Here is a 23,338-nt window from a genome sequence, read left to right as displayed (position 1 = left end):
CATTTCTCACAGTGCTAAAATTAAGCTAAAATTAAAATGGATCAAAGATCTAAATATAAAAACAGACACACTTAATCTGTTGGAAAACAGAATAGGTAAAACTCTTGAAGACATAGGTACAGGCAAAGACTATGAATAAAACCCTGATTCCACAGGAAATTTTACAAAGAGCAACTGAGATCACATGAAATTAAAAAGCATTTGCACAGCAAAAGAAACCACCAACAGAGTGAAGAGAAAGCATAGAATGGTAAAACATTTTTTAGCAGCTATTCCTCAGTCAGAGGACTAATATCTAGACTATATAAAGAACACAAAAAATTCAGACTCCCCAAATTTAAAGACCCAATCCAAACATAAGCATCTGAAATGAATAGACACTTTTCAGAGGAAGAAGTACAAACTGCAAATAAATACATGAAAAAAACGTTTTGCCATCATTACTCATTTGAAAAATGCAAATTAAAACAACACTGAGATTCTATGTCACTCTGGAAAGAATTATTATCATCAAGAAATCAACCAATAACAAATGATGGTGGGGAAAAAGGAATTCTTCTCTATTGTTGGTGGGAGTGTAAATTGTTACAACCACTATGGAAATCAGTATGGGAGATTCTTTGAAAGACTAAAACTAGAGGTCCCATTTGACCTAGCTATTCCCCTGCTGGGTATCTTCCCAAAAGAATTAAAAGAATTATACCACAGTGATATATGTGCACCCATGTTTATAGCAGCACAGTTTGTAAAGCTAAAGCTTGGAAACAGCCCAATCGCACATCAACTGGTAACTGGATAAAGAAGATGTGGATTTTTAAAAATAAAATGGAGTATTACGATAAAGAAGATGTGGGGTTTTTTTAATAAAATGGAGTATTACTCAGCCATAAAGAATGAGAAACTAGAGACATTTATAGCTAAATGGATGCACACTGAGACGATACTCTTAAGTGAAATCAATAGGACACACATGTGTGAAATACCGAATAGTTTCTCTAGTGTGAGAAACTGAAAGTGTAAGTAAGGATTAAAATGATTAAAATGAATGATTGATAATGTGAAATAGGAAGAAAAGCTCCAAAGGGGTAGGGGAAGTGGGAGAGGAAGGGGAAAGGAAAAGAAGGAAAGGAAAAATTATGAGAAAAGCAAAAAATGGAAACAAAGTTTTTGTAAATAGGGAAGGGTGGGGAGGGAATGGGGAAAAAAGAAGAACCAAGATGTATCATATAAAGGTACAAGATCCCAGTGATGAATGTAAATGTATTGTGTACCTAAAATGTACCAATTATAGAATTTAAGGGAAAAAAATACCTTTTCCAAAAATACCTTTTCATTTCTTTCCCTTCCCCCACCCCTCTCTTGTTCTTCCCATTTGAACATTTTCTTCCTAGTTCCCAATATCTATCCTGCATTTTACTCCTTACTTACGCTTAGAGTTTCTCACACAAGAAAAATAGTGTGATATTTAAACTTGTGTGTTTTATTTATTTCACTTAAAATTATGGTCTTAAGGTGCATCCATTTACCTACAAATGACCTGAGCTTATGCTTCTTTATGGCAGAGTAGTACTCCATTATACATAAAACTACCACATTTTCTTTATCCATTCGTCTGTTGATGGGCATACAGGCTGTTTCCAAGATTTTGCTATTATAAATAGTCCTACTACAAACATAGGTATGCATATATCACTGTGGTATGGTGCTTTCTTTAAGATATCTCCATACTGACTTCCACAATGGGTGCACCAGTCTGCACTCCCACCAACAATGGAGAAGGGTTCCTTTCTCCCCACACCCCCACCAGCATTTGTTATTGATTGATTTCTTGATAGCAGCCATTCTTTTTGGGGTGAGGTGGAATCTCAGTGCTGTTTTCATCTGCATCTCTCGAATGACCAGTGATGTTGAATACTTCTTCATATGTGTATTTGCTGCTTTTACTTCTTTGTCTGAGAAATGTCTGTTCATTTCAGATGCCCATTTTTGAATTGGGTCTTTGAATTTGGGGGGTCTGATTTTTTTAAGTTCATTATATATTCTAGATTGTAGTCCTTTGTCTGAGGTACAGTGGCTAAAAGTTCTTTCCCACATTGTAGGTTGTCTCTTAGCTCTGTTGGTGGTTTCTCTTGCAGGAAAAGGTATTTTTAAACAGAGAGAATGGAAGGGAAAGATGAAAACAAAGCTTCTGTAAATGGAGAGTGGAAGAAAGGTTGAAGGGAGTGAAAAGGAATGGGAAAAAAAGAAGAATTAAGATCTATTATGTACAGGTACAAATTCTCTATGATGAATGTTATCACTGCATATGGCAACTATGTACCAATAAAAAATAAATGAAAAAATGTATAAAGTAAGTTTAAAAACATTCATTATCTCACCCTCACAAAAAGCATTAAAACTCTTTTTAAATACAATTTGGTATGAAAAGGAGAGGGGAGGACATATAGTGTGATCCTCTTACAAAACTAAAAACAAAAACATCTTGTGAATTAAGAATACATTAAGAAACTGAAAGTATAAATAAGGATCAAAATGTATAATAGATATTGTGAAATAGGAAGAAAAGGTCCAAAGGGGAAGGGGAAGTGGGAGGGGTAGGGGAAAGGAAAGAAGGGAAAGGAATAAATATGAGAAAAGAAAAAAATGGAAACAAAGTCTTTGTAAATAGGGAGGGGTGGAGGGGTTGAAGGCAGGGCAGGGGAATGGGGAAAAAAATAAGAACCAAGATATGTTATGAAAAGGTACAAGTTCCCAATAACGAATGTCAGCATATTGTATGCCTAAAATGCACCAATAAAATTAATCTTTTAAAAAAGAATACATTAAAAAGAAAGCAACAGAACTATGCAATAGGATGCGGAATGATGGCTACATCTGATTGCAGATGATGGCTATTTCAAGTTGGTAAGGGATCACAAAGTTAGCCATGGGTTAGTTGTATTTGTAGGAAACTTCAAGGTTAGTTAAGGTTAATTATAGTTGGCAAGGGACCACAAGGTAAGCAACTGTATAGTTTTCCTCATGGTCTTAAATTTGTCTTGAGTAGTGTTTTTGTAGATGCTTATTACATTATTCCTTAAAAAAATTAGTTGAGTAATAGAAGTTTTTTAAATTAGAGGATAAGCTTGTTTAAAATATATTTATAGTTTTAGTTTTTCTCCTGGAATTAGACAATTTCAGAAGCAAAACTCAACAAAAGCACTAAGTAGGAGACATATGTTCAAAGAACTTTTCAGGCATCTTATCATTTTCTGATATAATTTTACTTTCTTTTTTTTTTTTTTTGGTACCAGGGATCGAACTCAGGACCTTGTGCTTGCAAGGCAGGTAGCAGAACCACTGAGCTAAATCCTCAGCCCCTAATTTTACTTTCTTTATGAACAGCATAAAGACTTATCATCTGCCTACTTGTTTACACTGGAATGAGACAGGCAATCATAATAAAGTTTGATCAACCCGATCCAGTTCCCGCCTTCCTGCCTGCTCATATATTTTCAGTGATCAATTCTGTAAAACTCTTCTTTTTTTTTGGCAAACTAAATTAGCTCATCATTTTACTTCTTTTAATTTTTAAGTGGAAAGCCTCTTCATATCTTCATATAACTTGGGTAACATTACTAAAACAATCAGCTCAGGGTGTCTGTCTGTCAGCTTAATCAAACCATCACCGTGTCTGGCTCTCTGGTGGTCTGGCCACCTGGAGATGCTGCACAGATGCTGGGAGTAAAGGTCCGGGTGCTCTGTCCTCAGTGTCTAGACAGAGTCTGAGAGGCAAGGACACCGCAGACACAGAATCTATGCAGGAGCTCCAGCCACAACCAAGCCTCTCTCATCCAGCCTTCTACATGTGTTACTTTATCATGAAATCGCCTTCTTAGCCACAGAAGAACAATAATCAGTGTCAGCAGTATTTTCTTTAAATGTAACAGATCACTACATATGTACACACACACACACACACTCACACACACACACACACACACTGTTTGATTCAGGAATCTCATTTTCAATCAATTCTTTTTTTGACACCAGAATACCAAAACCCCTCCTATATGATGTATAGGCTAAAAAGGACTGGTGCTCTTCAAATTTCAAGGGTAAAGACCTTAGTTTTAGAGTTGTAATGGTCTTATATATGAACACTCATAAAGTAACTTCATGCATTTTAGGCAAACAAGGAGGAGATTGGGTCTTCTGTTTTGATACCCAGGTATGAAAATTACTTTCTTCATTTCCTTTATGAAATGGTTACTGTTCCTCTAATACTAACTTTTAATTTACTTATCAATGGTGAAATCATTTTTCTTTTGTGAATTTCAAATAAAGTTGTTGAGCAAGAAGTGGATTCTTGCTGAGAAACATAGGATGTACAGGAAAGACCTGCAGTGTGTTATGACTTGGTTTAACTACTAAACACTAATGTAGTTTCAACAATAACTTTCATTAGAGGATTTTATTTCTTTTGAAATGCATACGAAAGGTTTGCATATTTTCTTCTTCATATATCATTTGAGTTGGTTATTTTATTTAATAAAATATTTACGGTTCAGATACATTCAAATCCTTTAAAATTGGTATTTGAGAATGACAATATGAATTTAATTAAGTGTAATCTATTTTCTGACTCGTGGCCAGCATGTATCAAAGTCTTAGCATGAATATGAGAAGTTAAAGCTGACAGGAGTGTTCTAGATGTGAACTGAGGAGAATATGTCTATTTAATAGATGGGAACAATAGATTTGTGCCTACTGTGCGTGAATGGGGGCAAGTAGCTTATGTGACCTAGGAGCAGGATCCCCAAGGATCTTAGGGATCAGAGACGCATTTCAAAACCACGCCACTGCTTCCCCAGGACACCGTGTGAAGAATAGTGGGTGCAGTGTCTCTGAGGCTGGGGATGCATTGAGTGCCCAGGGCTGTTGGCATCCTCGTCCGTGTACCCCAAGGCCAGGCATGGGGTCCACTGCTGATCCCCAGTTCTGATGAAAATGTAGCCACTGGACTTTGTGGTTTCTTTGCGGGTGGGTGCATTGCGGTTAAAGGATGAGGTTTGAGAAGCTCTAAGTTTAGATACCAGTAGGTAATGACCTGGAACTCACAAGTCAGGCATTTTTCAAACTGCAGTGGGCTGTCTCTGGTTTCTTAAACCAGCTACAACTTCCAGCAGCCTTAGTTCATAGAAATTGTGATAGCTTCACCTCAAACAGACGTTTTAGCATGCAGAAATGGACTAGCATGATTATGGAAGTCAACTCTTCTATGTAACAATGGAGGGACATCTTTGGCTCCTGATTAGAAAATTAATAATTATAAGTGTTACATACAAAGAGTGATTTAGGAAGGGTCTCCCTCATTAATGGGATTTGTGATTTGTAGATGTTCAGAATGCTTTGCTTATTCCACACTATAAGTTTGTGCTTCCGTGAGAAGGTCAAATAGAAGTATTTCGGTGGTTAACAAGCCAAAGCTATTAAACATTTTGGTGGTTTTCATGTATTTCTTGTTTTCCTGGATTAGTATTAAATGAAAGGAATAAGAACCCTTTTAACTTGGAGGTGGGATAGAAACAATCTGATGTGTATTGACCGAGGACAAAGCATAGTTACATCCAAACACGCTGAAAACAAGATTAGGAGAACTTTAAAATTCTTAAAAGGATGGAAAATTATGTTTGCCTGGTAGTGTGATTATGAAATTATCCTCACAGTAAAAATTTAGGAAATATCTCATAAGATGACCATCTGTTGCTGGCAAAATGAATAACATAATCTAGCTTCTGCCCAAAGAGGCTTAAACAGCTGATATTTTGTATTTTCATGGAAAAAATACTCATTTCTGGATTACATCTCAGTTTGAAGAGACCTTTGAAAAACTAAGTACTTCCAACCATGCCTCTATGTGTTATATTGATTTAAAAAATATCCCCTTAAGTAAAATTAAAATATATTTTTCAAAAAAGTTATATTAATGTATTTTCTAGTAAATTCAAACAATTGCTCAGTACACTCATCAGTATTAGCAATTATTGGTGATAATAACAATTAAATATTTGTATGAACAATGAACTACAATTATTTCTCTTTAAAATTTACTTTGCAATCAAGCAAGCATATTCTCCACCTGATATTAAACTGCACTAGAAAGTGAACATGTTTTCATTTAATATCCTGATTCACATTTTTCTTGATGCTTATTTGTATATTTCTATTGAAGTAATAGTTTGCAAGAAAAAGAGCTCATGTCTGTGCCTGAAGGGGGAATCTTATAAATATGCAAATAATGTTTTGATGTGATGAAATTTTTCTTTGGAATGGAGCTGTGTCCTCTTTTTTTTATTCTTTTATTGGTACATTTTAGGTATACGATACATTTACATTTATCACTGGATGTTTGTAGCAGTACATGATGTATCATAGTTCTTATTTTTTCCCCATTACCTGTGCGCTCTTCACCCCCTCCACTCTTCCCTATTTACATAGACTTCATTTCCATTTTTTTTCCTTTTCTCATAATTTTTCCTTTCCCTTCTTCCCTTTCCCCTTCCCCTCCCATCACCCCTACAATCTTTGGACCTTTACCTATTTCAAATTATGAATTATTCATTTTAATCCTTATTTATACTTTCAGTTTCTCACACTAGAGAAACTATTTGGTATTTACACGTGCGTCCTATTTATTTCACTTAAGAGCATGGCCTCAATATGCATCCATTTAACTATAAATGTCTCTAGTTTCTCATTCTTTATGGCTGAGTAGTACTCTATTTTATAAAAAAACCACATCTTTATCCAGTTTCCAGTTGATGGGCACTTGGGCTGTTTCCAAGTTTTAGCTATCACAAACTGTGCCACTATAAACATGGGTGCACATATATCGCTGTGGTGTGATTCCTTTAATTCTTTTGAGAAGATACCCAGCAGGGGAATAGCTGGGTCAAATGGGACCTCTAGCCCTAGTTCTTTGAGGTATCTCCATACTGATTTCCACAGTGGTTGCACCAGTCTGCACTCTCACCAACAATGGAGAAGGGTTCCTTTCTCCCCACACCCCCACCAGCGTTTGTTATTGGTTGATTTCTTCATAGCAGCCATTCTTGGTGGGATGAGGTGGAATCTCAGTGTTGTTTTCATCTGCATCTCTCAAATGACCAGTGATGAACATTTTTTCAAATATTTATTTGCTGCTTTTACTTCTTTGTCTGAGAAATGTCTGTTCATTTCAGATGCCCATTTTTGAATTGGGTCTTTGAATTTGGGGGATCTGATTTTTTTCAGTTCTTTATATATTCTAGATAGTAGACCTTTGTCTGAGGTACAGTTACTAAAAATTTTTTTCCCACATTGTAGGTTGTCTCTTAGCTCTGTTGGTGGTTTCTCTTGCAGTGCAGAAGCTTTTTAATAAGATGAGATCACAGTTGTTGATTCTTTGTGCTAGTTCCCATGCTACTGAGGTTTTGTTCATAAAGTCTTTTCCTATGCCAATGTCTTCAAGATTTCTACCTAACTTATCTTCCAGCAATTTTACTGTTCCTGCCTTAATATTTAGATCTTTAATCCACTTCGATCTTAGTTTAATGCATAGTGATAGGTATGGGTCTAGTTTTAATCTTTGGCAGCTTCAAATCCAGTTTTTCCAACACCATTTATTAAAGAGGCTATCTTTCCTCCAGTGAGGGTTGTTGGCTCCTTTATCAAAGATGTGGTGGCTGAGTACATCTGGAGTTGTTTCTGCATCTTCTGATCTCTTCCACTGATCCTCAGGTCTGTTTCTTTGCCAGTACCATGCTGTTTTAATCACAGTAGCTTTGTAGTAGAGTTTCAAGTTGGGGCTTGTGATACCCCCAGCCATGTCTCTGTTGCCTAGAATTGCTTTTGCTATTCTAGGTCTCTTCTGGTTCCAAATGAATTTTTGGATTGTTTTCTCTAGTTCTGTGAAGTATATTGTTGGAATTTCAATCAGCATTGTGTTAAATCTATATAGTAGTTTTTGAAGTATTGTACTCTCTTAAGTTATATTGAATATTAGCCCTAGCTTAGGACACAAAGCACACGAGGACTTGAGTTTTTAAAGAAAACAATTTGAGGAATAGTTGCTTTCTTGTTAGAAAAAATGCTGTATTATTGAATCTGGTCTTCTCAATTTAGGTTAATGCTTTGTTGAAATAAATAAATAAATAAATAGCTGCCATTTAATTTCTATTGTATAGAAAAGTAGTGAACCAGTAATATGAAAGGATGTATGGACTGTCTGCCTTTTTTATTGTAGTCTGCTTCTTAAAATGCAAATACCTAGGCATATCTTTTAACACTTTTAATGATGTGTCCAGGTGGCTTAAAATTTTTCCTTTGGTGACCTCTGCAGAATAAACCAGTTTTTAAATAGCATCTTATACTGCAAAAATATTTATATTGATGTTCAGTTTCACCACTAGACAAAAATCTTCTACACAAATCGCAACAAAGAATGAAGTTGGGAACTAAGCCAGATGGCAGCACTGGCCTCTGAGGCTCTCCTCAGTGCCTAGACAGGCTGACGGTGTATCCCATTCGGGGCCAGCCTGGCCCTCATTCACCTTTTCTCCACACTCCAGCCCAGCAGTTCTCAAACTTTGGTATTTAAAACAGCAGCAGTTAGTGAGCCTGGGCCACTGTGTTCTTTTATGGCTCTCTGAGATTTTGTTACGCACCAAAGTTTGGGAACACTGCACTAAACAAAACCTTACCGGATGATATCAGGGTAATAAATGAAAACCTAGCAAGAAGGTCAAGCACTTTCAAAATATTTGAAGTATAGTTACAGTTAAATAGAATATTTTTAAATAAAGAAGAAAAAAACTACGTAGCATAGGACTTTTACAAAACAGCAATGAAGTTGTCTTTTTCTTTCTCACATTAAAATTTTAGAAATAAGATTGCCTTCTGAGATCTAAACCAATAAAAAATTACAGATGAAGACATGGACTGGGCCACTATAAGCAAACAAAGATACTGATTATAAAAGTGAGATTTGGAACGTTGTGAATACACAGGTCAGGAATATACAATAGGTAACAACAACAACAACCACAACACCCATGAAATCCAGTCAACCATATTTCACCCTTCCTAAGGAAACACTATGCTAATGCAGAGCTCGGCACACTGTCAGATGTCTTTAATCCAAGCTATGTGGGAATTGAGGCAGGAAAATTGAAAGTTCAAGAAAAAAATATTAATAATCAAAGGACTGGGGACATAGCTCAGTGGAAGAGCACTTGCCTAGTAAATGCAAGGCCCTGGGTTAAATCCTCAGTTCTAGGAGAAAAGAAAAAGAAAAGTGGAGTAAAGAAGGTATACAGATGGTAAACAAGCATATAAAAGAGATGTTTGTTTTTATTATGGAAATGAAAATTGGCATAGCAATGAGAAGCCAATTCTATTAGAATTGCTAAAATACAAAAAAACCATCAATGGCAATTTTGACATGTGGCGCAACAGAAACTCATTTATTGCTGATGGAATGAAAAATGGCACAGCCACTTTGGAAAACAGTGACCAGGTTTCTTACAAAGCTAAATAAAGTCTTATACAATCAAGTAATCACACTAAGATATTTATTCAACTGATTTGAAAACTTAGCTACATACAAAAACCTGCATAGGAATGCTTAGTCATAATTGCAAAATTGGAAGAAATCAAGATATCCTTCAATAAATAAATGGATAACCATACAGTTGTACATCCAAACAAAGAATACTCATTAGCAGTAAAAAGGAATGAATTATCAAGTCATGTAAAGACAAGGATGACTCTCAAATTCATTTGGTAAGTGAAAGAAGTCATCCTAAAAAGGCTACATAATGTATGATTCCATTTACATAATATTCAGGATAGAACAATGTGGAGAAAGAAAAAAAATCGCTGGTTTGTGTGCGTGTGCGTCTGTGTGTGTGTGTGTGTGTGTGTGTGTGTGTGTGTGTGTGTTGGCCAGTGATGAAGGGACTGAGTAGCAGAAGCTCAGAAACTTTTCAGGTGATGAAATTCTGTTGTCTGTTACTATGATGCTGGCTACATGATACCATGTATTTGTCAAAACCCATAGAAGTAACTTTGTAGCACAAAGAGTAAGCTTTAATATACGCAAACCTTAACATAACATTTAGGAGGTCCTGGGTCCTATGATGAAATACAAGCTATTGCTTAGGCATCTATCAAATGGATAAAATAATCTCAGGGGAGCTAGTTGGAGAATAAGTTGCTGATAAGTAACTTTGGAAATGAGCGGAGTCTGTAAGACTAAAGGCAAAAGCAAATGCACATAAGTTTTATGTTGTAGTTGATCAAGTCTTCCCCATGGGGGTATGAGTTAATTCTGAAACCAGTTTACATGTGTACTGGAATTGAACAGTTAAGTAAGTAGATGATGGATGGAGAAAGCCAAGTGCTTCACTAATGGAGTGGGAAATTACGGATCAGAACAGAGAAAAGGCTAGAATGAAACATATCTGAATGGATTAGAGTTGGGGACTTCAAAATGAAATCGTGTTTAACTTAATATAGATAATAGATGGGTATATATAGCCATGTAAGAGGGTATGTGTACATGGTTAGTTAAACACACATGTACTTCCTTGTTTCGTCAGCTGAAGATTCTAGAAACAAGGACACCTCAAAAGAAATGAGCATACACTGTGCCCAGATTTTTGTTTGTGATACCATTTTCTAATGAAAAGAGCCAAGGCTCCTTGGAGAAATAGCTGATCCTAAGACTAGGACAGGAAACATACATGATGAGCCTGGAGTATCTTCTAGCTATAACAAGTGCTTAAAAAGCAAGCAAGCAAACAAAAAACCATAATGGGCATTTGGACCATGAGCTAATTGGAAGCATTGTCAATAGGTCACCTGGAAATTTTTGAGCAACAGAAAAAATGTACTAGTATTGAATCATAACCCAAAGTCTAAATAATAGGCATGAGTTCTTACTGATATAAAATGATTAAATAAATAAAAGGAAAAATATATATGAGAATTCTAGATCATTTGCGTAGATATTCCTTTCTGAAGTAGCTTAAATGTAACTCCCCACTCTTTCTTTAGATATGGGCTATACATAGTGACTGCCTTTTAAATAGTGGGGTATAGAAAGGGAAGAAATAGTAACTTTACAGTGGAGAAGCCTGGCAAACATCATCTTGGCCAGTTGGACCTGCCCAGCATCGGCAGAGACAAAGCACGCTGATACAATGTGTTGGCACTAGCACTTTACCTCTGTGCTCAACGTCTGCCTTCCCAAACCTATAATCCTAGTCTGACAGTGGGGAAAAGATCAGGCAAATTCCAATTAATGGACATTATATAAAAAACCCGATCACTACTGCAGAAAACCGTTAATGTCAACAAAGACAAGGGAAGTCTGGAAAACTCTCGCAGCCAAGAGTAACCCGGGGAGAAATGACAACCAAAAAAGGCATCCTGAATAGAGATAGAGGGACAGGGGAAAGGGGAAATGAAAGGAGCTGGGATGTGTTACACAGGCACACAGCCAGCTCCTCTCGATGAACATAACCATGATGTTCTACAAACATGCACTGATACAAATTCTTAAAAATTATTTAAAAAATAAAAAGAACTGATGTTCACTGAGCGGCGAAAGAGAAGGAGGAGGAGGAGAGAAAGAAGAGAGAGGGATCCGAAGGAGGAGGACGAAGAGGAGGAGGAGGACATATTAGGCAAAAACCAAAGCAATATCAATAAAATACAGACTTTGGCTAACAATATTTCATCAACACTCGTTTGTTAACTGTACAGAATACACCATGCTGATTTAAGAGGCTGGTAATAGAGAAAACTCGATGCGAAGTATATGAGCATTCTCTGTACTATCTGTACAACTCTTCTGAAAATATAAAACTATTCCCAATGTTTTAAAAAGTTTATGTATTAAAAAAGCATGGATTCTGAAAAGAAAGTAAAACAAGAAGACCCACTCACGTGCTCTTCTACGGAAGGCATGCGGCCTGTGAGTTAAACAGTGCCTCTTCCTTTAAACTGAATTCTCACACTCCACTGTCTTCCGCTCCAGCCCCTTCTCTTTCTCCTCTCCTTTGTTCCCTGCTACCTCTACCTACAAATTCCTGGGGGGGGGGTGTTCTTTTTAAAGGCACTCATTTAATTACACTGTTTGTTTCTTCCTTACCTGCTCATTTCCTACCCAGCTTGTCTAAAAAGAGGCGACACAGGCCACAGTCACACAGGTTTTCACCTGTACCCCTTGACTTCCTGCTAATTCCCTATGTTCATGCACCTTGTCTTCTATTAATAACGCACTATGTTACAAACTTATGTCAGTTATACTTCAGCCAGACCTTCTTGAGGTTATAGTCTGTTTATTTCTTGGATATCAATGCACCGAACTTTAAAAAATTTTTCTATGTAGGGCCAGAGATTTAGCTCAGTGGTTCCGGCACCTGCCGTGCAAGCGCAAGGTCCTGAGTTTGATCCCCGGTACCAAAAAAAACAAACAAACAAAAAAAAGTTTTTTCTATTTAAAAATGTACTTCTAAAAATGCATCTTTCATTTTGAAATAATTTATCAATTGGAAAAGTTATATCAACTAAAAGTAAAACAAATATTTGCTCCCATTTTCCTTAGGTCAAGTAGGAAGCTGCAGTTTGAGAGGTATTTCTCCATTTTTCCAGCATAGAAATTTTATTTTTTAAAATTATTTCCTGGACTGCCTATTGAACCTAAGGCCTTTGGACTGAACTACACTCCCATCCCTTTCTTTCTTTTTTATTTTGAGATAAGCTTTTGCTGTATCACTGAATCATCCAGGCTGTGCTCACACTTGTGATCCTCCTACTTCAGCTTTCCAGAGTTCTGGGATTACAGGAACACACAAACATGCCCGGATGGCTGATTTTTTTTCCTCTACCACTAGTAGTGTGCTGATAAATGTTTAACAACTGGCCTTTAGAAGATCATACTCATGTGTAATGTTTGCTGATTTGCATGGTATAAAATCCTCCCACCAAGGCCAATTTCAAGCTCCTGACATAACATTATGAAACTCGGAGTGGCAAGGTTGGTAGTAGCACATCCTTGCGTGATATTGCTACCACAAGACAGAGACAACGTCAAAATACAGACAGCAATAAAATGCAGTGAAATATTTGGGAAATGGCTTTTAGTATTTATTACCCTTCTTTACATATGATTTCTTTAATCCTAAATTTGTATAATTTGTTTTAGTAATTGCTATGCTAGGTAACAAGTTTGCAGAGTTTTTGAAAACAGTCAACTCACTTAAGTCAGTACACCACTCCCTGTCTTGGAGTTGCATAATTTGACTGCGAATAGACAATATTGGGTTAGAGTAATGCAAAGGAAAAAATTTTACTAAAAAGATAAACCTAATTTTATTTTATCCATGTATTCTTAATATATTAAATGAGATACAGTATATACATATTTGGGGTACATGGTGATGTTTTACGACAACGTGTGAATGATCAAATCAGGCTAACTGGCTCTTCCATCACTTCAGACTCTTACTGTTTCTTTGTGTTGGGAACACTCAAAGTACTCTCTACTAGCTGCCAGAGACATCCAATTAATTGTTGTTAACAGAATTCTCCTACCGTGCTACAGAAAATCAGAGTTATTCTTACATCCAGCCGCACCCTGTACCGATTAACGTCCTCGCTCCATCTTTCTTCCCCACACCCTCCCAGCCTCTGGTAACTCCACTTCCACTCTCTCCGTCTTTGAAATCAACTTTGTAATTCTGTATGTAAGTGAGAATATCTGGTATTTTTCTTCTTGTTTGAGTTATTTTCACCTAACATAAAGTCCTCTTGTTTCATTCATATTGCTTCAAGTGACAGGATTTCATTCCTTTTTGTGGTGGGATAATATTGCATTACGTACATACATATACATACCACCTTTTATTTATCCATTCACCCATCAGTAGAGACAGAGATGGGTTCCATATCTTAGCTGTTGTGAACAGTGCTGCAGTGAACATGGGAATGTGGATATCTCCTCCACCAAACTGATCTCATTTCCTTTAGATATACATCCAGCAGTGGGATTGTTGAGTCTTATGGTAGTTCTATTTCCAGGGGGTTTTTTTGAGGAATTTCCATACGGTTTTCCATAATGGGTGTATGAGATAAACCTCATTTTAAAGCTAAACTTTTCACTGAGTTTTGAAGCATGTGAAATATTCACAACATCCGTTTATTTTCTCAGCCTGAAAGCCCAAAGGAAGCCTATGACTGCAACAGGAGGAATGAAGAGACTGGTGGGTCATTTCTAGAATCAAAATCTGTAACTACAGCATGTTTAAGAAGGCAGAGAAAGCCAGCCTCTGATCTTTGGGTTCTAGGATAGGTACGGGAGAGAAATGACGATTTCTGATCAGAGTAAATGTACATTTTGGGACAATGGTGTACGATTCCAAGGCTATCTATCTATCTATCTGTCTATCTGTCTGTCTATCTATCTATCTATCGGTTCTCCAGGGTCAAATGAGGTCCCTTATTTCAGGTGAAAAGCCAGTGAATTATTTAGTGTAGACCAGGCAATAGTAACAACTAGACTTACAAATTTTCATAAAAACTGAGTTTCTTTCTTTCTTTCTTTCTTTCTTTCCTTCTTTCTTTCTTTCTTTCTTTCTTAGCAGTCCTGGGTAGTTGCTCAGGTGCCAGGGGCAATATTACTACCTATGGTCATTCAGGCCCTTGGTTCCTTCCAACTGCTGGTTACACCAGCACCCTGCGGTCTTCACACTGCCTGCATCAAGTTGGCAGAAGGGACAAGTGCAGGAGAAGCCTGGGCCAGGCTCAGGATTGGCAGATATTCTTTCCACTCGTGTTCCATTGAGCAACCTATCTGCAGGACAGGATGGGAAGTGGTCTTTCCTTCTGCCCAAGAGGGAGAGGAGAGCAGTGGACAGCTACCGCTACTGCTACAGTAGTGGAGAGCTGCCAATCTCCTCTGTACTCTGGTCATGTTCTGTTGAGCTGGGAAAAATTTACCCAGTAAAAAGCAGGGGAGGAAGCCCATAGAGCCCCATAGACAAGAATGTGATCACTATCAGTCAGGAGATAGCATGGTTTCAATAAGTGTTTCTGAGAAAGACTAGAAAACCTTGACATTACATCCACCATATTGTCTATGGGTGAAGAAAGGAGAGGACATCTTGGATGCATCAGTGTAGCAATACCAGAGTTTGGAATGCCAGAATTACTCCACTTATCTGAGGCAATTCACTTGGGAACAGATAGAGAGCCAATCAAAGGCAGAGAGGTTTACTTCTAGTTACATCTCTTCCATTGGGAGAAGAAAATGAATCTCTGCCATTTCTAAGGTGCTCTACTCATTTCAGTGGGTGGGTCAATTGTACTTGGACTCAGAAAAGAGAGAGACTCCAACCACATCTCATCCAATCTCCCAATCACTTCTGCAGTTATTTTAAATAGGTTTGTGTGTGTGCTTTATATAGAATATCCTTTGTGTTTTGTGAGAACATCTTTTTCGTATGAGTATTGTAATACTTATGATTCAAGGACTTTCCCCCACTAAAGTCTCCTTTATAGTTAATTTATAAGCCATCCAAAAAATAAGCTGTATTAGTCATATCTTGATTTTTACCCAAAGTAGTTTTATCTAGCTTGTGACCCGCTCAAATCTAATATGGGTCCAAACAATTTCTGGTTCTTTTGAAATATTAAATCCATGAATTGACACCTTTGAAGTTATTTAAAGAAGTTTAACATGGGCTGTGAAATTCTAAAGTTATTTCCAAAAATATTTCAGATAGTTGCAACAACTTCGGACAAAGTGCCTCACTTCTTAAGAGGAAACTTTTGAGAGAAAACAATCATTTGGTGTTTAACATCTGAACTTGATTTTATTTTATTTATTTTTTGTTTGTTTGTTTTTGGGTTTGTTTTTTTTTTGTAAAACAATCACAAAGGACCATTTTTATTCAAGGCATATACAATGTAATGGGTATTAGCATTTCAAATGTACAATATGTTCAGTGAGCATTCAAGGGTGTGGGGGAAAGCTTGAGCCTTGAAACATTTCTACCTAAAGGATAGTATGAGTCAATAATGACCTAAAACCACTTACTATGAAGTGATTTTATTGCTAATAACTTTATGAAATTTATTCCCAATATTTGATGTTACAAACTTTAGGATCTTTGAGATATGCAGGATCCTTGTATGTAACTGGCATAAACCCCATTATTTGAGCTCTCTTAATTGCTTTTGAAACTTCTGTTTGTTTCTTTCCACAAAGGCCTGTTATAAGCCTCCCATGAATGCATCCAGTATGTGGAGAAATTAACTGGGACAGAAGCTGCACATTCTTATAATCTACACGTTTCCCACACAAGATACACTTCTTAAGGAGTTCCTTATAAGGATATCCATTGGAACAGGCTGGTTCTCATTGCTGGTTACTTGTTTATACTGTGAACAACCTCTTCTCCATAGTATGCTGAGTGACTCTGGAAATGTCCTGTCTTGCCAAGTATAGGAAATCCCTGCATCTTAAAAAAAAAAAAAGTTCTATCTGCCTCTTTCCTTCAGTGTTTAAATTTGAAAACAGCTGGTCATATCACATCCACTTCAGTTCCAGAATACTAGTTATTGGTCATTACAGATTCCCACTTTCTTGGAGAAACTTAATTGCCTAGAAATCGGCAGTCGCAAAAAGTGACAAATTAGGCATCGTTTTGCTAAAAGTGACTGATCACTAGGGCCAAGGCAATAGCTGCAGGGTCCCCGTGGACACTTTACCCGTGTGAGTTCTGGAATCTGTGAGGCAGATAGCAGCTGTTTCCCAGTACGTGAACTTCTTCCTCCCTAGACCTCTGCAAACAGTGACCACAGCAGCCATGGTTTCTAGTCCTCTGAACTTGATTTTAAAGCATAATAACAAAAGGAACATTAGAGTGAATTTATATAAGGAATTAGTCCATACATATAGTATGAGAAATATAGTAGTTATCTAGATAATTATTTTCATCTTTTCTGCTTTGTGGATTTTTTTTTTGCATGTGTTTTGCCTCAGAGTTATAGACACACAGTTTAAAATGCAAAATAGAGGACCAGGAATATACTGAAGTCATACAGCACTTGCTTAGCGTGCACAGGGCCCTGGGTTCAACCCCTAGTACAACAAACAAACAAACAAACAAAAAAGCAAAACAGATTTATAAGCTTTGTTATAGAAAAATGGCAGTTTCCTGTCTTCTCTCTTCCCGGTCCATTTCCTCTTCCACAGGACACTTCAATCAGTTTTGGTTAATCTTTTGATATTTACCTCCATGTCTCCAAATAACATGAGTGCATAGCCTCTCCTTTTTCTTTTCCTTTTGACAGTTTTAAGTATTATCTATACATCTACTGCAGTGAAAAACAAAAGGACCATCTCGCTTCTCTCCTCATTCCTTACAACATATCTCTAACCTTCCCATTCCTTCATTCTCCATAAATATTTATAACCAATGTGCTTTTCACATTATCAAGATGATGTAAATATTATTTACTTTCCATGTATGTGGTTGTAGCATGTAGCAAACATGCCTATGCATTCAAGCAAGATTTCTTTCACTTTTCGGTAGTTTTTGAACTAATTATTTTATTTTGTTTGCTCTAACTTATCATTGATGCAATCCCAAAATCTTTAGCAGTTGTCTAAATTTTTCTTAACTATATTAAAAGGCACTATGTGTGCTATCAAGTTCATCTATTCTGAGTGTCATCTTGCGGAAGAAATCTTTCTTGGAACCTTCTCATCTTCCCCATGTGTTTATGTTGTTTTCTAACCCCATACAATGATGTTTTAGGATTTTCCTTTGCCTTCATTTTGAGATTCCCTCTGATTTTTCCTGTGCTCATTCTCCTGCATTCCCTTTCTTGGCTTTCTCTCGTTTTTTTCCCTTAAATTCTTTTATTGGTACATTTTAGGTATACAATACATTTACATTTCTCATTGGGAACTTGTACCTTTACTTGATGTATCTTGGTTCTTTTTTTTTTTTTTTTCTCCCATTTTTGATGGAACAAATCCTCACACATGCTTCTGAGAAAAGGTATGTGGGGAATAATTGAAATCGTACACATCTGAAAATGTCTTTATTTTACCTTGAAATGAGATTTTATTCTGAAAGGCTCACCTGACTATATCACATCTACTGAGGATAATCTTTGTCTCAATTGACTAAATTAAGGTCAACAGACTGGCAGCCCATATTATATTTGCAAAATCCCTTCACCTTTGCCATATAACACAATACATTCACGGGAGTGTTACTTCATCAGCTTTGCCATATTATGTTGATATAGAAGCAAGTTCAAAATTCCACCTACTCATAAAGGTAGTCATATGATGGGGTGGGCATCATGGAACCATTTTAGAAGCGATCATTAATGACACAACATGCAATCATTGTTTAGATCTGAAATACATGATTCCTGATTGAAAAAGTCACTGAATGCCAGCATCATGATGAAACTACATCCACACTAGACTTGAAAAAGTGTTTGGCCACAGGAAGATCTCAGCTTCCAGAGCAAGCATCAGAGATAAAGCATAGCATTCGTTTTCTACACAGCAATAGTTCAATCTTGAGGCAATGGAACAATTACGAAGCATTGTGATTTCTGCACATGAATTATATACTTAAAAACTCATATTATTTCAGATTGTACTTTTCATGATTCCCTCCCTTCCTTCATAAGCAGAATTGTAATTTGGCTCCATGATTCCCTACCTCCTTCCCCCATGTACATGCCCTGACGGAAACTCCTGTCCTGAGTGTGGATGGAGCTTGGAACTTGCTTCTAACAAACAGAAAGTGGCAAAACTGATGCCACGATTATATCTTATCATATCATATTATATATTATATTATATTATATGGCAAAGGTGAAAGAATTTTGTAGATAAAATAGAGGTCCCTAATCACTTGACTTTGATTATCTTTTTTTTTTTTTGGCACCGGGGATTGTACTCCCGACCTTGCGCTTGTGAGGCAGGCAGCTAATCACTTGACTTTAAATTAGTTGAACAAAAGAAAATTATCTGGGTAAGCCTGACCTAGTCAGGTGCACCTATTGGCAAAAGGCCTAGAAATAATCAATCTGTCTGTGTCTCACTGTCCCTCTGAAAAGCAAGCTAATATGGGCTGTAAAGCAGCAAGCAGATAAATTTTGCCAGCCAATGGATGAAATTAGAGGAAGACCCTGAGCTCCTTATGAAAACTCTGTCGTAGCTAACCCTTTGATTCTAACCCTGTGAGATCCTGAGCTTGACTCCAGCCCATGGAAACTGTGGAATTATCGATGCATGTTGTCTTACATACTGTGTTTAAGGTTATTTGTTAGACAGCAATATATCTCCTGATACACAGTCTTTTTCCCTGCCCTGTTCTGTTTCTGGACTCAAAGTCCAGAGTGCTAACCGTTACACCATGGGATCTGCTTGTTCTCTGCTTCTGAAACTCTTATTTTTATATTTTGAGTCTCCTCAGCTAGTAATCTCTTCTTTGAATCTATTCTTTAATACTCTTTTCTTTTCTGCCTCCTAGGAAATTTCCTGAGACATTTTTATCTTTCAAGTCTTCTAATTCTTTTTCATTTATGCTATCACATACATATTTTCAAAATTCTAACAGGTTATTTTGTTTTATGAATATTCTCATTTATTATCCTGTTCTCGTTTCATGGTTGTTATACCTTTGTTTAACCTTTCTGAGGATATTACTGATGTGATTTATGTTTTGTTTTGCTTTTGTAATTTTCTTCTCTATGTAGGGTGTATGTTTGCTCCAAATTGCTTTTATCTGCTGCTTTATTTTGAACCCTTTATCCATCAAATTAAAAGTTTCCTTCCAATGAAAAAGACAGTGGGTATCTCTGGGTATGCATGGGGCTGTGTGTCGGAGTGTTGAGACTGGAGTGAGGAAGAGACTTATCCAACCATGGCTTTACTTTAGGATGATCTGGCTTGGCTACTTAGTTGTGGAGCCTAGAAGCCCACTACCTCCCGACCTCTCAGTTTCAGTTGGTCACACTGTGCGCGGAAGGATCTTCTTACCTCCTGGTTGAGCATGAGTCTGTCAACTACTATTTTGAAAGCTGAGTAAGTACAGATGACTATGGTTTTCAGCATTTAGCCTGCATTATTTCCCCTACTTTCTGTATCCTGCTTTCACCTCAACATCCATCCAGCTAAGAGACTCTGTCCCTTACTTCCCCAGAGACTAGGTCTCCAATCCTCTGCCAGAATGGTAGGGTATGGGGGAGAGGAGCTGGGAGTGGTGGATATCACTGATGGCTCTGCTCTCTGGAGCTGTAGCCAATCTTTTATTTTCGCTGTGCCCCATTTCCAAAGACAGCTGCTGCTGCAGACCCCACAAGCCTTTGTAGTCTCTGGTGTAGAGCTGAGTTTGTCTAAGTCCTTTCCGTTTGCTGGCTTTGGGTTCTGTGTTCGCAAGTCTGTTGTGATATTTTTACCACTCATTCATTTGCTTTCCATGTGCTAGGTTGTTTGTTTTCATTTTATCTTCTTCATTTTATTTTCCTCTTCTCTTCTGTCTGTCCTTACTGGTTTATGATTCCTAAAAGTATCTCATTCCCATTTCTGGGGGGAAGAAAGTAAAAGTAGATTGATGTATGTATTCAATTTGCTATATTTACCAGTAAGTCTGTTTCTGTTTTCCTAGAATAATTTTTTTTTGGTTTTGAGAGAAAAAGGTATATTTCAGATAACTACTCTCCTGATAAACAAACACACCAAAAACTCACCTGCTCTGTCTTTCTGGGGATCTTTCTAAGAAAATCCATTCATTTTGTTTTCCACCAGAGCTTTAACTCAAGTCATAAATTGATTAAACAATTTAGAGAATGGTTCTTTCCTCTAGAGAGATAAAGAACATTTATTTGTCAATAAATATATGGACCCTGAAAGAAGTAAATACCTTTTCATTGATAATTAATTTTTCATTCTCACATAAAGCTGGCAACTTCCACCTGCACATAGATTATTTTGAAAGGCAGTTCCTTGGAGCTGAGGTTTTTCTGTTAGTGATAGCTTGGTTCCCCTTTTGGCAGTCCTAGTCCATCAACTCAGAAGAGCTCCTGACAAAGTGATGAAGAAGTGGCATAGTAGCTCGCTTTGTCTCTCCTTCTCATCTCCCTCCCTTTAGGAATAGAATGCAGGCCTTCAGGCATCCCCAGCGCTGTTTGATTTGGAGACAGGATCTTGCTCGGTTGTCCAGGCTGGTCTTGAACTTGTGATCCAACTCCCTCAGGCTCTCATTGTTGGGATTACAGGTGTGCACTACGCCTGGCCTTTTGTTTTCTCTATTTTTATGTTGAGCCTTTGTTGACATAGCAACTATTCCAGACAGAATTCAAGCAAGTATATAGATGCGAACAAATACTCATAATGCAACGAATTATCTCCCTTCAAATGTAGTCATATGTATTTGACAAGTTCAAGGTTGAGAATATCATGAAAAAGATGATCCCCACTGCTATTTCAAAACCTGTGTCTCCCGATATTCCTAACCTTGGCAAAGAGGGCCCTGCAATGTATGTTCTTGTAAGAACCCTTGTGCAATTGTCTTCCCTGAGAAGTGTCCAAATAGGATACATGAGGGGCTTTCCCTAAGCCATAAATCTCCTGAGTTTCTGTATAAATTATCTTCTCAGAGAGGCCTTTCCTGCAGGCCACAGCTATTTTCTTTATAATATCTATCTATTACTATCTGAAATTACGGTCCCTGTTATTGACCCACCTTTACCTGTCTAAATACCCCACACAAGAGGTAGCTCCATGAAGTCAGGGCCTGGCTTGTCTAGCTCTCCCCAGTCCCCCCGCCCCTGCAAAGTAGCTTGTGCATATGTTTACTTTCGAGCTTGTCCCCAGCTGTGTGTACAGCCTGCTCCTTCACACTCTTCATGTCCCAGAGAGATCCCTTGGCCGCAGTATCTAAACTCAACTTTCGTAACCAACTGTGCATTTGTGTTAGGGTCCTCACTGCAAGAAATCTAAGGTGACTTCAGTTGGTGAAGCAGAAAAGGAGTTTAACAAGTTAATTTATGTTATACTGAATTCTTGAGAGGGCGGGTGAGCTAGGCTTGAGCTATGTTTCCCAAATAGTTTTCTCAAAATCTGTATTATAGAACAGATCTGATGAAACTGCAACCTGAGCTGCCAAGAACAAGCTGGCTCCTGCCTCTCACCCTGTTTCCCTAGGCATCCAAGCCTCCTTCTGTGGCATCCCATTCGGTTAGTGCCCTTTGCTTGGTCTCCATGCCCTAAAATCCTCTCTCACTTTTGCATCTGTAATTCTTACTAAAATATGAGTGACTGAGTATGTTGTTTATATTTTGAAAGTAGAAAAGATATCTAAATTAGTTCTTTCAATAAGGTGAGAATTATGTCTGTTTTGTTCATTCTCAGGCATCTAATACAGACACGGTGACTGACTGGAAATTACTACTCAAGATTTGTCAGCTGACTGGTAGAATACTTGGAGTAAGAAAGACATCCCAGTCCTCATGCTTTTTATCCATTGCCTACATCTTTACATATTTTAGAAAGCTGAAAAGTTGAGGTTAATGGTTTTGTTGTTGTTGATTTCTCAGTATTTATTCCAAAAAATTTTCCTCCTCCATCATGTCACATAATAAATTCATAGAAAGCTTTTGTTCAGTTTTGTTTGGAGGGAAAGTTTAGACTTAAAATTTTTTTCTTCCTTCAAAAATTGTTTAAAATTTTTCCATCTAGAACAGTTTGTGACATACCCTAATAGATGAATAAATCCATGAGTGGGGAATTTTGTCAGAGTAAACACTGACTTGAATTTGGGAGGCCATGCATAGGGTTCAGATCCTAGAATAAAAGCTCAGGTTTCTAATTCAAGTTCAGTCCATTGTGTGATCTCATGCAAATTATTTAGCTGTTTTAGTGGGTTGTTTTCTCCCACTATTTCCACATCTTTCCCTAAACCCACTAAGCTGTGATGTTTAAGATCAATAAAAGTTGTGCTGTTATTTTCAAAGAAAAATCAAAATGTCAGCAGAGTCCCAGATTATACAGGCTATAACTATGTTACAGCTCCAGAAAGAGGCTCAAGATGAAATATGTAAAATATCAGTTATGTGGTTTCAATTTGAACAATTCCAGAATCTAATTCACTTTTGTTTTTTAAAAGAGCTCAACCATGCGCCTGGTAAAAGCTAAACCCAGGAAATAACATGGCCTCAAGCTGAAGGGGAAATGCCTGACAATGTCCACTGGGAAAAGGAAAAAAACAAGTGA

General features: G+C 37.3%; 1 protein-coding gene and 1 pseudogene across 3 annotated transcripts in view; one reads left to right on the top strand and one right to left on the bottom strand.

Moving 5' to 3' along the window:
• The window catches only part of LOC110348502 (uncharacterized), a 165,014-nt gene that overhangs the window by 92,355 nt on the left and 49,321 nt on the right, over positions 1 to 23,338 (top strand). The gene's annotated exons all lie outside the window — the stretch shown is intronic.
• Positions 16,018 to 17,396, bottom strand: LOC101715413 (small ribosomal subunit protein bS18m-like; annotated as a pseudogene).

Source organism: Heterocephalus glaber, unplaced genomic scaffold (assembly GCF_053883595.1).
Source record: "Heterocephalus glaber isolate CG9 unplaced genomic scaffold, H.glaber_assembly_v1.0 deba00001465, whole genome shotgun sequence".
In the NCBI taxonomy this organism is placed as follows: Eukaryota; Metazoa; Chordata; class Mammalia; order Rodentia; family Bathyergidae; genus Heterocephalus; species Heterocephalus glaber.
The sequence above is the reverse complement of the archived record's forward strand: the minus strand, read 5'-3'. Positions and strand labels throughout refer to the sequence as shown.